Source organism: Tenrec ecaudatus, chromosome 1 (genome assembly GCF_050624435.1).
Source record: "Tenrec ecaudatus isolate mTenEca1 chromosome 1, mTenEca1.hap1, whole genome shotgun sequence".
NCBI classification, from domain to species: Eukaryota; Metazoa; Chordata; class Mammalia; order Afrosoricida; family Tenrecidae; genus Tenrec; species Tenrec ecaudatus.
This window is the reverse complement of record NC_134530.1, coordinates 194,385,317-194,398,953: the sequence shown is the minus strand read 5'-3', so window position 1 is coordinate 194,398,953 and position 13,637 is coordinate 194,385,317. Positions and strand designations below refer to the sequence as shown.

The window sequence follows — 13,637 nt, the reverse complement described above, 5'->3', positions numbered from 1 at the left end:
TGCAACTTAGAAACGCCACCCAGCAAGAAAATTACAACTCAGCAGTGATCTGCTCAAGGTCACACCGCTGGTAAATGGTGACGTTATGATTAAAGGTTCAGAACAGCTGAGGCTTTTTGTGTGACTGTGATGTTTACCATCTCAGGCTATCAAAGATATAAACTGTAGTAGTAGTATTCATAAGGACGGTTTTCCTCTGTTAATGTTCAAGTAGAAACCTATTTTTGTAATTTTTTAACCCAAAGTACAATTTGCTGTTGTTGAATAAATTGGCCCCAACTCATGGCAACAAGATCCGTCTATTGTGATAGGGTTTTATTGGCTGATTTAAGAAAAAACTAGATCACCACAGGTTTTCCTCCCTAGTCTGTCAGTCTGGAAGCCCACTAACACCTGTATAGTATCATAGAAACCCAAAACCTGCAATGATTGAAATACAAACCCGGTCGCCTACATGCAAGGCAAGAATTCTACCATAGTGCTTACATACTTTTACTTACTTATGCAAAATCACTTGCAGGATATACAGAAAGATAAGGCAAGTGTCTTTTTTGCTCATTGTCATGTTGCTGAGTCTAGTACATAACAGACTGGTAGCTGTGCTGTACGTGTTGAGAGGTAATGAGCATTTTATCTCTGGAGGCATTAAAAGATCACATTCTAAGATTACACTGTGTGGTTACTTCAGTAATGACCCCAAAAAATACATGCAATGAATGGGAGCTTGAAACTAGAGAATATTCCATTCTATTATTAAAATGTGAATGGCAAAATTTCAGATAATTAGAATATATGATACAGTAAAGCTGTTTTGAACAAATTTCTTCTTTATTCACTTCTTTAGAAGGCAACGGATGATTCAGAGTTATTAAGTGCATTAATAATGACCTGTTGATGAAGGGAATAGCTAATGCAGAATACAAGTTAAAATAATGTCAGATTGATCAGCTTTCACCACTTAATTCATCAATAAAATATTTAATGACTGTGCATAAAACATGGTTAAGACACAATGGTATTCACTCTTTGTTAAGTGTTATCAAGACTATTTCAACTTGGAGTGATCCATGTATCAGAGAAGAACTACCCCCCCCATAGGATTTTCTTTCTTTTTTTAGGGGAGAGCGCAAACACAGCCCCCACTACCACAAATTATGCAGTCGAGTTTCCCACATTTGGGGAAATCGCAGGGGTCAGCACATCCGGAGTGCAATGGATAAGCCTCGCCCTGGGAAAACCACCTTCGTGATCATGGTATCTCCCCGGCCAAGTAAGTATCCCCATAGGATTTTCAAGACTAATCTTTACAGAAGCAGACTGCTAGTTTGGTCTCATGGAGCCACTGGGGGGTGGGGAGGGGGGTTAGAATCGCCAATTTTTTAACAGCCCAGCACCCCTTTAATATTCATTAAATGTATTTAAGGTATGTTTGAAATAAAGATCCTAAATAGTACTTGATTAAAAATTAAAGACTCAAGCTCAATCTTGTTCTCCTAGATTCAATTAACAGATGTTGCCTGTTTTTGTTTGGAATACATGTCATACATGGAATTAATTATTTAGTTAATATTTTCTTTCTTATGAAATCTGGTGTTAATTGGAAATCAATATTTCTTAAGTCTAAACAAGTTAAATGTCTAGAGAGCCATAATGTCATATTCAAGTCTGTTTAAAATCATTAAAAGAAAATAGCACTATTTGCAGACGATTTTTTAAAAGATGTGGACTATTAAATATAAGAGACGCATTCTGTCTGACAATATGCATTTTCAAATGAAAGTGTGCTTCTGTACTTCAATAGGCATTATTCAGTGGAGCTACAAAAACATAAAAGATCGACTCTCCCTTTTGAGTAGTCAGGGCAATATAAACTCTTGATTCCTTCAATTACAGGTCAGAGTCTCTAGCTCTTTAATTAGTTACATCTGGAAAAACCCTGCCTCCAAATAAGATCAAATTCTAAGATTACAATTTTTTATACTCCAAATTTTCCTGCAGTAAGGAGGTGCTGATTTAAAAAGCCCCGGTAGTATAGTGGGTTACATGTTGGCGTGCTAACGGCAAAATCAGCAGTTTAAACTCACCAGTCACTCTGTGGAACAAAGATAAGGCTGTCGTCTGCTCCCGTGAAGATATACAGCCCCAGAAACCCAAAGGGGCAGTTCTATTCTGTCCTATAGGGCCGATATAGGGCAAAATCACCTTGATGACAGTGGGTATACAGGTGCTGATTAAAGAAAACCTTAAGTTTTGCCATCTCCACCAAAGCCATCTTGTTGCTGTTGTGGCAACAGGTTATCTTCTGAAACACCCCTGCTGCATTTCAGTTATAGTGCTCATAAAATGGAGTGACTATAATAATGAATAAAGTAATTATGAAGGTAGAGGATAGAAAACAATCTACCTGAAAGAATGGGTAAAAATTTAATAACTTAAAGATGAAAACTTGTCAAAGGAGGAAAATGGTTTTTGGTTAAAGTGCAGGCAGCAGGGAACAGAATTATCCATGTAAATCTTATCACCTTTTCTAGACAGTAATCATCAGTATGTCCTCAAAAACTGATGAATAAAATACTCCCCCTTTGGGTTCTGAGTCTATCTCTATGGAGCAATCAGTCTCATCTTTCTCCCACAGAGCACCTGGTAGGTATGACTTGCTGATTTGTGGTTAGCAGCACAACACATAACCCATCATCCTATCAGGAACTCCTCAGTCCCTCACACATGCAAACTACTATTTATCCAACGCAGAGAGGCAGTGTGACTTGCCCCAGGCCCTGAGAAAGTGTGCCTTTATGAGACACTCTTGTATTTAAAAAATATTGAAAATTCTATTTCCTAACTTCATTGGTATATAAATAGGTACAGTCTAGACTGAAATCATCATTATACATTATTATTGCAATTTTAAGACACTTTTATGGGATCCTAAAAGTACCACAGACCCAAAAGACTGCATTTATTATGCCTGCCGGATATGTTTGTGGGGGGAGGTCAGTTGCTCACAGCCATTCCCCCCAGTTGCCAGACTGCAGTAGGCCCTACTCCCTGCTGTAAAAGACAATGGACGCCTGCAGACATCTATTTGGTTCCAGTAGGTGGGGTTTACACCCTACTGATAATGGTTCCTATGGAGATCTAGGGAATAGGTCAAAGTTAAACCACCATCCTAAACCTAGGATCTGTCCATCTTGTCACGTGTATAACCCCAATCCCTCCCCCTCCTATTGCATGTATGTCCCTAGACCACCCCCCTCTCATTACTGTATTACCTATAGGACAGCCCCTTCCAGTGATGTATGTCCTCATCTGTAATCAGGGGGCTTGCATGTCCCCAGAGAATATAAAAGGGGCCAGGGCTAGCATTAAACTCTCTTCTCTCTCTCCCTCCACGTGGACCATCAGCGGGGCTGAGGTGAGCATGCTACCAAGAAATGTGTCTGACTCCATTTATTTCAATACTTCTATCTCTAATGCTCTCAATAACTCTACTATGATCTTTACTTATTATCGCTGTACAATTGCGCCTACTGGACCCATAATGATGTGTTAGGGGCTGGCTTCCCCTGACATATGTTGGCCTTGCTTAATAAGGTCTTGTTCCAATGTCAACCTCTGTAGAGATTTTTTTGGACTCCTTCAAAAGTTGCCTCAAGGCAGAATGTTACCTTCTATTATTACACAATGAGAGCCCTAGTGGTGTAGTGGTTACACTTTGGGCTGCAATCCACATGGTGTACCAGGGGTCCACAAACTACGGTCGCCCGGGCCACATGTGGCCCACCGACGACATTTATCCAGCCCGTCGGGTATTTTTGCCCATTTTGTTTTTTTATTTCAAAATAAGATATGTGCAGTGTGCAAAGGAATTTGTTCATAATTTTGTTTTTTTAACTACAGTCTGGCCCTCCAATGGTCTGAGGGACAGTGAACTGGCCCCTGGTTAACAAGTTTGAGGACCCCTGGTCTACATTAGCAGCTCAAGAGAAAGACGGGGTTTTCTAGTCCCATAAAGAGTTAGTCTTGGAAACCTACAGACGTTTTGCTATGAACAAAAGTGACTCATTGTAAGTGAATTTATTATTATACAATTTTTTTTTCTTTTACAGAACTTATTTCACGGAATTAGAGATACAATGAAAAATTTTATCGCTTGTAGGAACAGCGGCTTACTCATTTTTTTTTAATCATAACCTCAATCTTCAGCATTTAGCAATCCTGGTTTAATTTCATTAGACAAATTTACCGTAAAAGACTTCTTTTAAGTATTAAAAACCAAAAATGTCACCTTGATAGCTAAAGTGGACCTGACTCATGCCATGGTCTTTTCATTCGCCTCACACACATGCAAAGGATGAATAAAAAGAAAGACATAAAAACTGATGCATTTGAACTGTGGGGCTAGCAAAGACTACAAAACATATAATAGATATCCAAAGTACAAACCAAGTAGACTCAAACAAATGCAACTAGAATGCTCTCTTAGAAGTGAGGATAGCAAGCCTTTGCTTACTTGGGATACACATTAAGAAAGTACTATCCATAGAAAAGTGCTTTATGTTGAAAAAACTAAAACCAAGCCAACTGCTATTGAGTTGATTCCTACTCATAGCAATCCTGCAGGGCAAAGAACTACCCTTCAAGTTTCTGAAAATATAAAGCTTGAAGGGAACGGATAATCTCATCTTTTTACAGAGAATAAAGGGCCAATAAAAACGAGAAAACCCTTAATGAGAGAATGACACAATAGACATCACAATGAACTCAAATATACAAGTAGGTTTCAAAAAGTTCTACCAAATCATGAAAACGGTGTGATACCAGACAATAGGCTATCTCAAACCACTTGGGAGAGAGTTCCCAAGAAGGTGAGGGAAGGAGAGAGGAAAGGAGTGAGAGAGAAAGGGATGAGGGGAGGAAGAAAAAGAGGGAGGGAGGGTGAGAGTAAAGAAAGAAATGAAATTAGTTCCTTCTACAGGAAATAAAGTAAAAGCAGTTCCTTATATAAACTTTAATATGTGCACATGCTAAATTTCGGGAGTTTCTGGTATCATTTTATGAGTTTGCTCTTCTTTTAGAAACACAGATTATGGATATATAACCTATAATTTTGAAAATAGAGATAAAATGAAAAGTTTCAATAAATCACAAATGGTTTAAACAGTGACTGTGTTGGATTCCCTAAAAAACTTGGGCAAGCAGAAAAAACTGGGAGAGGAAGGGTGTTTATAATATGTATGTTCTTTAAGAAGATCCAAAATGCCCTTGAAGTGTTCAGTGAAAACACGATATGATTTAGCAGTAATTCTAAATGGTAAAACTCTAAAAAGTCTTTTTTCAAAAAAATTAAATAACTTTATTGGGGGGTTATTACAGATCTTATAACAATCCATACATCAATTGCATCAAGCACATTTGTACAAATGTTGTTCATTATCATTTTCAAAACATTTTCTTTCTGCTTGAGTCCTTGGTATCATCAGCTCCTCTTTTTCCCCTCCCCTGATCACCCTCCTGCCCTCATGACTCCTTGATAAATTAAAAACTATGGTTATTTTCATATCTTACACTGTCTACTCTCTCCCTTCACCCACTTTTCTGTTGTTTGTCGCCTTCAGTGAGGGTGTGTGTTATATGTTGATCATTGGATAGGTTCCCCCTTTCTCCTCCTTCTCCCCACCTCACCTTCACCCTACCCTCATGGTACAGAGGTTACCTACTGTTTAAAATATAAAATTGAAAGTATGTTCTCTACTCACCCACACATTTCTTTTGTTCTTTACTTTTAACAAGATAAAATGAAATATATTCATATTAAAAGCTTTAGAGATGGGGGGCGGGGCATGGGGGAAAAAAAGCTTTAGAGACATTTGATAATTCCAGTGACCTTGGTACCTGTCTAAAACTTACTGTTCTATAAGTTATAATAGCTTTTCCCATCCCAAAATTGAAATATCAGCTCAAGAAAAAAGCAAAAGTTAAGGGAGACAACTATGTCAAGTTGAGAAACTGCAAACTCTATTTTGGGTAAGTGTTCTCACCATTTTAAGCAAGATTTTTAAAAAGAGTATTCAAATCAGGTCAATAATTAAAATGTAACCTATCAGTTAAAAATAAAACTCTAGGAGTTTCCAAGAACATGCCTGACAAGTAATGAGCGCAGGAAGATCTCCTCAACAGTAACTACTGGAGAAATCTGACAACAAGGGAGGCCCTATACTCCCTGGAAGTCCCCCCACCCCCTCCAAAAATAAATAAAGAAAGAAAAAAACAACTTAAGGGCGAAGCACACCAAAGGTTCTTAAAGCTGGAGTTTGTGGGAATAGAGAAATCAAGGGGAGGAAGCAGCTGTTTCACACAGGAAGATCAGCAACACCAGTTGGCTTTATTGGCTCCCCTTCACTTCGGAGCCACTTCTATACACTACCCTTTCTTTACCCTGCACAGACATTCATTGACCCTCCATCACAGAGTTTCTCCTTGCCTGTTCATGCTCCATCAACCCAGCCATATCCGTGTAGTCTTGGAGTCCCTGTGTGGATAGCAGATCACTCAGGTAGTTCAGCGCAGACATCCTCACTACCTGGTATAGGCGACCCCTCCAAGCAAGGTTTCCCTCCCTTTTATTCTCCACCTACCCCATCCTGTGGAAAACACTCCCACCCCACATAGTGGACTTATACATACAAAAAAATTTAAAAATTCCCACCCAAACTGCTTTTTCCTTTCTCTCCTCCTACCTCCTATGTCCTCCCATTGATAAGTGTACCCCAGTCCCATGTTGATAGATATACTCCTGTGGTGGACATAGGCATGCATGTCCACACTACTACGGATTCAGGCACACCTCCCCCCCCCCCACAAAATGTCCACACCACTACAGATCCAGGCACACACACCCAAACCAGGCTTTGTTTTTTTATAGTTCCCCTTCTCAAGCATGCCTGAGGGCAAAGATCCGCCCACACTCACAATGCCACAGCAAGAAAACAACACATCCACACCCAAGCCACACACTTTTTTTTTATCATTCGCTTCTTAGCCTCTTTATACTTATTCATCTTTCATTTTTTCTTCTTCCCCTTTTGTAAAAAAATTGTCTTCTCTAATTCTACTTATTCTAAACATACCATGTATACTCAAGTATAAGCTGACCCAAATATCAATCAAGGCACCTAATTTTACCACAAAAACTGCACTAAAAATGTGCTGAAAAAACTCAGCTTAAACACGAGTATATACACCGTATAAGCACATACACAAATAAATTCATTTCTTCAGGACTAATATTTACTTACACTTTTCTCCTCCGGATATATCTCTTTTGGGCCTTGCTCTTCTTTTACCTTGTGCAATACATTCCCACAATACCTAGTAATTTTATAACGCTCTTAAAATACATTTCCCATCATTTTTACAAACCTACTGGTCCACTTGGATGCTCCAATATTATTATATTTTATTATCCCACCTCCCCCTCCTACACATCTCTCTCCCCTTTTGCCATTTCTCCCAAATTTGTTACCCAGCTCCCATTAGCCCTCTCCAGCACCACTAACAAAACCAACTACTCCTACAAGAACCAGCATTTAAATTACCTGCCTCAGAAACAGCAGGCACCTGCACGTGCACTCATCCACACACAAGCACGCATGCACATGCACACACACACACACACACACACACAATCAGGAAAAACAACCACAAACAACTGAAAATCAATCAATGCAAGTAGAATACTCTGAAATCAAGGCCTTGGAATAGATTGAAATGGAATTCAGAAGAATTGTGTTTAAGTGCCTTCAAGAGATGTGGGTAATGTTCACGAGAGTGGGAGAAAGTGAAAAACTAAAAACCCCTACCCCAAAAGGCATACCAGAAGATAAATAATAAGATAACAGAATTAGACAATATGGCAAAAGATCTGAGTACCAGAATAGAAAAAAGGAAAACCAAAGCAGTGAGCCTGAAGACAATCTATCTGAGTACAATCAATGAGAGAAGTAATGAACAACAACAAAAAGCAAAGGAATATAAAGAAAGTCTGAGGATTATGTGGCACACTATCAAGAAATAGACAATGTCTCATTGGGACATTGGAACAAAATGAAGCAAAATAAATCAATATAGAAAATTGCATGAGAAATCATGAAGAAAATTTCCCCAACCCCATAAAGGAGGAGAGAATAACTATTCAAGAGGCTGAGAGAATTCCAAACGAACTAGATCCCAAAAGAAAAACACTGCAACATATCATAGTCTACCTCTCCAAGTTCAAAGAAAAAGAGAGAATCCTGAGTACAACTAGGAAAAAAGAAACAGTAACCTACAAAGAAAAAGGAAAATGGGCAAGCTCAGGCTTCTCAGCAGAAACCATGTCGGCAAGAAGACAATGGAGTGACATATATAAAATTCTGAAAGAAAGTAAATGCTAAACAAAAATCCTAAATCCTTCAAATTCTCACTCAAACATAAGGAAGATACAGTTATTTCCTGACAAAGAACATTTATAGAAATTTATAAAAGCATGATCAGCATTACAAAAAAAATATTAACAGGATCATTATGGACAATCAACCTCAACTGCAGACAAACCTTAGGGCAACAAACAGGACATCACCACTTAGAAATCAATACAATGAAATCAGCACTCAAAACAACACAGAAACACAAGAGGTACAACCAACCAAAGCTCACTGTCATCAGGTCAATTCCAACTCATAAGGACTGTATAAGGCAGGGCAGAACTGCCACTAATTGCATCTTTTTATGACTAGAAAGTCTTGTCTTTCTCACATGAAATTGGTGGTTTCAAACTAATGAATTGCTGATGAACCTTGTGGTTAGCAACCCAAATAGTAATCCCTATACCTCCAGAGGTCTAAGAGGTGCAAAGGCACCAATAAAACCACACACACAAAAGAGCAAGACACCTTCCACTCCCAATTTACATACACAGCAAAATGACAGCAACAACCTTGCATATATCAACAATAACACTGAACGCCAATGAATTAAATGAACCAATCAAGAGAAAAGAGTAGCAGACTGGATTATAAAACAAGAGTCATGTATATACAGCCTATAAGAGACACACGGTAAAGTAGACTTCAAGGCAAATAACTCAATGAGAAACAAGAATAGGAAAGGACACTTTTTAATGATATACATCTCCAACGAAAGACCCTTGAAATACTTCAATTAAACCCTCACGAGTTGAAGAGAAACTAGACTGCTTGGCAAAAAAAGTAGGTGAATTCAATACACAATTATCAAGGAAATATGGATAATCAGAAAAGGAGTAAAATAAAGAAACAGAAGAGCTATTCAACATAATCAACCAAACTCCTAGACAATATATACAGGACACTCCACCAGACAGCAGTATAATAAACACTCTTTTCCAGTGCACACAGTACATACTCTAGAAGAGACCATGTGTTAGGCCACAAAAACTCAATCCCATGAAGTTGATGTTGACTCATAGTGTTGTCCTATGGGTTTCTGAGACTGTAACAGGAGTAGAAAGCCCCGTATTTCTCAAAGCCCAGTCTTTAACAAAGCTAGCCTTAATAAATTTAAAAAACCTCAAGTTACTATAATCCATCTCCTCATACTAGAACATTATAAAATTAGAAACCAACAATAGAAAAGCCAAGCACATGGAGATTGAACAGCATGCTACTTAAAAACAATTAGCTAACATATCAAATAAGGGACGAAATTAAGAAATTTCTTGAGACAAATGAGAATGATAACAAAATATACTAAAGCAGTTATCAGAGGTGAATTAACTTATGTATAGGAGGATATCATTAATAAAATATTAAACATATAAAACAATGTGCATATATACACAGAAATAATAAGCTTATGATTATAATGCATATTATATCATAGGAATGATAAGTGTCAACTTTGAAGAAAAGAAAGAAGTAATGCAAGGTAGCTGTCATTCATTAATTATATTTATAATATTTCATTTCTAAATACAGTATGAAATAAAGCAAAACATTAACATATTTAATTTCAGTAGAACACTGCTATATAATTTTCTATATTTTGTATGTCTCATAACTTTAAAAAAAGGCCTTTTAAAAAATACAAAGATAAAGTTTGAAAGGATAGAGATTAAACAGTATTTAGTGTCATCTCTAGGAAGAGACTGGCATAGCGTGGGTTGTACAGAGCATTTAGAACAAGGACATATTATCAATACTTAGAAATAAAAGTAATAATTTTTAAACGAGGTTCCTATTTCATTTAACATACAAATAGATGGCTTTCTAATGTACTGGTTATCAGTAATTTGTATTTTTCATCTATCTAGAATGCATTTCACACACTCTCCTATGCTTCATACAAATTCATCCTCATAACCAAATTTAAGTCATGGCTCTTCTAAAATCACAATTTCTGACAATTCTTCTCTTAAATATCTAAAGCATACGAGAGACTACTCCCCCCCAAACCAGAAGCGCACTGGGCAAAGCTTTTGAAGTACACATTCTTCTCACGAGGTGAGCATCCAGCAACTTGCTCTGAGTTAGTGCACACAGTGGCATCGCCTGAGAAGGTTCTCCCTAGTCACAGTGAAATTTTTCATAAAAGCAGTTTTTCTTAAACCTCATTTTTGTGACGGCTGATTTAAGAGAACAGCATGTGGCTGTGAAATTTTGTTCCCTGCTGCAGAAACTATTGAACATAGGTTACAAAGACAGGACTATAGGAAACACTCAAGTGTACGGGTTTTTTGTTTCCAAAAAAGGTGATATGTTGCTTGATGACAAACCTTCTGGACATCTGTCAACCTCCCCAACCAAGTCATTGTGCATTTGGAGTTCGTTCCACCAGGTCAGACTGCTATCAAGCTTTCTATTTAGGTTCTGAGACAATTATATAACAATGTGTAACCCCAAAAAGCCTGATTTGTGGCAGATGGGTGACTGGTTTTGCCACAATGCACCTGCTTCACTGCTAGTTTTTGGCAAAAACAGCATGCCTCTCTTGCCCCACACACCTTACTCCCCAGACCTTGCTTTGTACAAATTCTTTGTTTCCACGAAGGAAGAAGGACATGAAAGGACTGAGATTTGATGATGTAGAAAAGGTGAAGAAAAAACTATGGAGGTGCTGTCAATCATCTAAACAGATGAGTTTGAAAAATGTTTCCAAGAATGGAATCATTGATTTGACAAATGTATTAACTGCAATGGAGATTTCTTTGAAGGTGATAAGGCTGTTTTGTAAAATAAATTTAAATACACAGCTTTGAAGGGAAAAAAAATTGTTTGCAGTAACCCCTCGTATATTATGTTAGGTGGCAATTTTTCTAAATCTTATTTAATACTAAGACATCAAATCATGGATATATATTAGAAAAAAGCCATAAAAATGCATTCAAAAGATGATACAAAGATCAAAAAGTGATTATTATCTAACCAGGAGATCATACTCAAGTTGAAGCCACTTACAATTATTTCAATATAGCTACAAAGAAGAAAATGCATAAAAAATTATCTAGCCGAACAACCACATCTGACAAGAGCACAGGATTATGGTGTTTAGAAGATGAATCCTGGAATCCTCAAGAGGGTAAGAACCCTGTTAGGACACAGGGTGAGGGCTTGACTATGAACTGAGAGGTCAGTAGCTTGAAGCAACCATCGATTCTGTAAGACAAAGATTTGGCAGTGTGCTTCTTTCTACAAAGGGCACAGTTTTGGAAACTGACTCAATGGAGCATTTCTGTTCTGTCACACGGGGTCACTAAAAGTCAGAATCAACTCGACAGTAACAGATTTGGTTTTAGTTTTGCATAGTTCATATCAGAATTATGGATAATAGTCACAGAACATGAAGAGTATTTGAGACTTTTCTGCACAAAGTAACAAGAAGAAGTTTATATTAGGTATTCAGGTAAAAAAAAAATCTACATCCAACCTGATATAATTCTATTTCTCCACATTGATAGGTCTTCTAAGACAGACAATTACAAAATGATGGTGCAATTTAGTATCTGATTATATATATTTATATTTTTAAAAACCTGATCCTTGAAGGCAGAAGTAATTTTATATTCCCTAATGCCTGGAATTCGAAAAATACTTGTTGACTGATACAAAACACTAGCAATTACCTGTTAATGATGCATAAAGCTACTAATGCACGAGCTACTTTCATGTTTATCATTTGCATTCTCTCTGCTCTTCTCTCTTTGGTCTATTAGTGGACTACCAAGGAGCTCTCAGCATAGTGGGTTATGTATTGAGCTGCTAACTGAAAAGTAAGCGGTTCAGACCCACCAGACACTGCAGGAGAAAGATATACTCCTCTAAAGATTTCTTTTCAAAACCATTTTATTAGGAGTTACTACATAAATCATATTAATCCATCATTCAATTATATCAAGTAGAATTGTATAACTGCTACCATAATCAATTTCAAAATACTCCTATAAAGATTTAAAATCTCAGAAAAAAAGGAGGGGACAGTTTTCTTTGTCCTCTGGGTCACTATGAGTTTGATTAAATTTGATGGCAGTGTGTAATATATCAACATACTAATTCATTATAAAATTTCTTAAGCAGTAATAAAAAACACAGAACATTAAAACCATTAAACTATACATTTTAAACAAACCTATTGTCATTAAGTCAAATCTGATTCATTGTAACCCCAAATGCTAGAGAACAGAATTACTCAAAATGGTTTTCTCAGATGTAATCATTACAGAAGTATATTGCCAAGACTTTCTTACAAGTCTCACCGGGTATGTTCAAATCTCTAAACTTTGTGATTGGTCAAATACAAGCTACATGTGCCACTTAAGCTGATTCTGATTCACAGTGACCCAATACAGGGTTTGTGAGATTGCAACTCATTATGGGAGCAGCCTGTCTCATATTTCTCCCAAAGAATAGATAGTGGATTTGAATCCTTCGTTTCCTCCCAAGGAATGGATGATGGATTTGAACTATCAGTCTTGCTATTAGTAACCCAATGCTTACCCCTACACATTGCAACCAAGACTCCTTATCAATCTCAATTGAAAAAGAACAAAGGCAGGAATCCTGTGACCTTTAATAAACTACAGAAAACCCAATTTGAGGTAATTTACAACCAAAAATATTTTTATGCAAAATTTTTTAATTTTACACTAGACTAGTGACTGAATATGTTCATCTTGATACACAAATGTTTCATGTTTTCTTTAGAAAACCAGAGGGAAAGTACTTATCCATTTTACTAGATGATTTAAACAAATTAGTGTAATTAAATTTAATGATCTAACATATTATGAAAATTTCCTAAAAGGTAAAATTAAAACCAAAATAAATATCAAAACTCCAATGAAGTTTTATGGTTAGCTTGATGATTATTTAACTGATGAAAATTTGACCAAAACAAGGGAAGAAAAGTAAGACTTAAACAGAGTTGGAGTCTTTAGTGACAAACAAATTTATTTTAAACAACACAAAAGAAAATCTGGTATTAAGTCCTACTTGGCACTGTTTTTCAGTGCTGGCAGGTAAGCTCTGACTTACAGGAGCCCCATGTATCACAGAAGGAAACACTACCCAGGCCTTCACCAGCCTCTGAATTGCTGTGCTTGATTGAGTCCATTGTTGTAGCAA

At 37.1% G+C, this 13,637-nt stretch overlaps 1 protein-coding gene and 1 non-coding gene across 2 annotated transcripts in view; both read right to left on the bottom strand.

The window, feature by feature from the left end:
• The window catches only part of XPR1 (xenotropic and polytropic retrovirus receptor 1), a 212,113-nt gene that overhangs the window by 131,442 nt on the left and 67,034 nt on the right, over window positions 1-13,637 (bottom strand). The window lies entirely within an intron of this gene.
• Window positions 1,116-1,278, bottom strand: LOC142437819 (U1 spliceosomal RNA). Its single transcript, XR_012782334.1, has one exon. It is a non-coding gene; the product is annotated as a U1 spliceosomal RNA (small nuclear RNA).